The sequence below is a fragment of the Tupaia chinensis genome, unplaced genomic scaffold, assembly GCF_000334495.1.
Source record: "Tupaia chinensis unplaced genomic scaffold, TupChi_1.0 Scaffold145519_1, whole genome shotgun sequence".
NCBI lineage: Eukaryota > Metazoa > Chordata > Mammalia > Scandentia > Tupaiidae > Tupaia > Tupaia belangeri.
Window position 1 is genome coordinate 765,022 of NW_006205376.1, and position 3,514 is coordinate 768,535.

A 3,514-nucleotide genomic window follows, 5' to 3' on the forward strand; every position below is an offset into this window, starting at 1 on the left:
AAGCAAACCACCAGATCTGGGAGTTGAACTGAACAGCAGCCGGCCACATGGGAGTCCAGCACCTTAACCACCACACCACCTGCTGGCCCTATTAGCCTGATTTAGTCATTCCATATTATGTACATGTATGAAGATACTTGAAAAAGAGAAATGAAGAATGGAATTAAAGTATGAGTTTATTTTGGTGCAAAAACACTTTGAAATTCATGCATCATTTTTTCCTAACATGTATTTGTACCTGACAAATATAATATACAAACAAAAAAAGCTGTCTCACAAACACAGGGGGCCTTTCTCTTCCTGCCGTCATCCTCTTGTGGTTTCCTAGTTCACTCTAGCTCTTGAAACAATCTGACCCCTTCTGCCACAGCACTGCCACAGCAGACAGAGCAGACCTAGTTCTGGCCTCCTTCTCCTATGGCAGTAGCCTTATCATGATTGAGTCTTTGCCTGTGTGACTTTGTTCAGTGCTATTGTTCTTTGATACCATCGATGGTCTTGTATTGCATGTCTTTTGTTAATAACTCATTTCCACATTTTTTCAAATATTGGGCAAGGACTCTCCTAGTTTCCTAGGACTGCCATAACAAAGCATCACAAGCTGGGGTTTTGTTTGTTGTTTTTGAAAAAGGGCCAGCCCGTGGTATGGTAGTTAAGGTGCTGGATCCCACATGACTGACTATGTGGTTGGAGTTCTGGACCAGACAGCTTGAAAAAAAACACTGGACGCGTGTGCCTGTGTCCCCAAAATCCCCAGAGGAGACTGGAGGAGAAGGGATTGAGGCGTGACCATCCTCCCCGGGGGATGATTTCTTGCTTTCTGTTGGTATGAAACCTGCTTCGTTATCTAACTAGACACGACTTCATTGTTTGTAAGCTGCGTGCAAAACAGGATTCTGGCTCTGTGCCCTTCCTAGCCACCGTTCAGCTTCTGTAAATTACAGATGTTAGCAGAACGCTGGTCTCAGGATGTGGCTTTCTGCCTAAAGAAGAATCTAAGACGGGACTCATCTGCGAGTCCCAAAGTGAGAAACTCTCAACAATTTGTGCAAAACAAGAAGTCTGTAACCTTTTTGCAACATTTCCTCCCATGCAACATCCATAACCCCAGGGCCTTGTACCTACCCCCTCTTCCAACCCAAAAGACTATATAATCTCCTACGCCTCCCCTAATCAAGACTTACATTTTAAACTCCTCTGGGCCTGCTGGTGTAATAAACCTGAATTTTCCTACTCTCCGAGTGGCATTTGGTTCTCAGTGGTCAGTTTCTGCAACAACTTTCCTTCTCTGTCTGTTTCTGATGAGTATAGGCACTCTAGAGCAAATTATCACACACACACACACACACACGCACACATACGCACGCGCGCACACACAGAGAAATGAATTCTTTCACAGTTCTAGAAGTCAAAAGTCCAAAATAAAACTATTGTTGAGGCAATACTCTTCGGGAAGGTTCTAGGAAAGAATCTGTGGACAGAAGTCTGACTGCTTTTTCCTGTTTATCCAAAGTTCTTTCCAGAGGGCCTAGAGGGAGTCACACCCACAAACATTAACAGACCATTTTTTTCCCCATTAACAGGATTCTTCCTGCATCCTGTCCCTGACCTAGGATCTTTGAGATGTATAGTTCAATGGATTACAGTATATTCTTTTGCTTATCTTCCCAAGACACAGAACTTCCCTTTCCTTGAGATGTGGATTAAGCATTTCTTTCATGCATCTCTTCCCAAGACACAGATCTTCCCTTCCAAACTAAAAATTGTGGAACCCACCTATAACCTACAATGTCCTGTTTCCACATGTCCTGCCTTTTTGGGCCAGACCAATGGAAATCTCTTCACTAATTTTGTCTCCCACTCTCAAAATCAAATAAAAGGAACCCCTGTATCTGATCACCCCAAGAAAGGCATGTATGCCTCCTCTCCGTGCCTAGGTCACTCATATTCTGCTTGGAAATAAACCACATTAATTATTAATTTTTTAGAGTTGATTACTTTCCGTTGACAAATCTGTTCCATGTTTCTCAGCTTCTGAGGTGCCATTAACCCTTGGTGTTCCTTGGCTTACAGCACATCACTCCTACTACTGCTTCCACGTCATGTGGGAATCTTTCTCTGTGTGTCTAGTTCGGTTCTTATAAGAACACCAGTCATATTGGATAATTGGTCCTCACTGCTTGAGTATGACCTCATCTTCACTTAGATTTTAATAATCTCTGCAAAACCTTATTTCCAAATAGAGTCACATTCATGTGTACCAGGGGTAAAACTTCAACATACCATTTTTGGAGGGATACAATGTAGTCCACAACAGACTCTGAAGAAACAGCAGCAATATTTAGAAAAAAAGACTTTCCTTGTATTTCATTTAAAAAAATAATTTTTAATTTTATTTACTATTATTATTATTTTAGTTCACCAGAGAGAAACAGAGAGAGAAAGAGAAAACAAGCAAGCTGCCAGGTCCAGGACTTGAACCATAATTGGCCATGTGGGAATCCAGTGCCTTAACTACCATGCCACCTGCTGGCTCCATTGTATTTCTTTTTGTTAAAAATACTTTAGTATGGGACTAGCAGTTAGCATAATGGCTATGTCGCTGGGCTCCCATGTAGCCGACTGTAGTTCAAGTCCTGGACCCAGTGGCTTAAACTCACGCCGGGCACATGTGCGTGTGTGCCCAAGATCCCGAGAGAAGAATGGAGGAGAAGGGATTGCGGCATGGCCATCCTCCCTAGGGGGTGATTTCTTGCTTTCTGTCTCCCTGTCTGTCTGGTGAGCACATGTGCCCTATAGCAAAAACCTCTCCAAAAAAAGAAAAAAGAAAAAAGAAAGAAAGAAAGAAAAAAATAGTAGTATGTGCCAGCTGGTGGCATGCTGATTAAGGTGACTGGATCCCACATGGCTAACTGCACAGTTCGAGTCTTAGACCTGGCCTCTCTCCTATCACGGTAACCTTGGGGTAGCTTGGAAAACACATCACCATGTGTTATATAGAAATGTTATATAGAAAAATGTTATATAGAGAAACACATATGTCCTACTAAGTTGGATATAAAAAATAAAGAGGTTCCCTCTCCCATAGGACATGTGCGCTTGCCAAGGAGAGACAGAAAGAGACAAAGGAAAATTGAGACATCAACTCCCAGGAGGATGGCCATGGTGCAATCTCTTCTACTCTAGTCTCCTCTTAGGATTTTGGGCATGCACGCACATGTGCCAAGTGTGGTTTTCAAGCCACCAGGTCCAGAATTTGAACGATGGTCAGCCCTGTGGGAGTCCAGTTCCTTAAACACTGTGCCACCTACTGACCCCAGGAGGTGTTTTCTTTTCTGGGTTTAAGGTTTACCCAGGAGACACTGTGCAGGGTGAGTGATGACCTGTCTTTCTAGATGGGTTTGGTGTAGAAAAATCTTCAAAGAGGGGAACCAGCAGTTAGCGTAATGGCTATGTCGCTGGACTCCCATGTAGTTGACCGCGGTTCTCGTCCCAGACCAGGTGGCTTAACTCA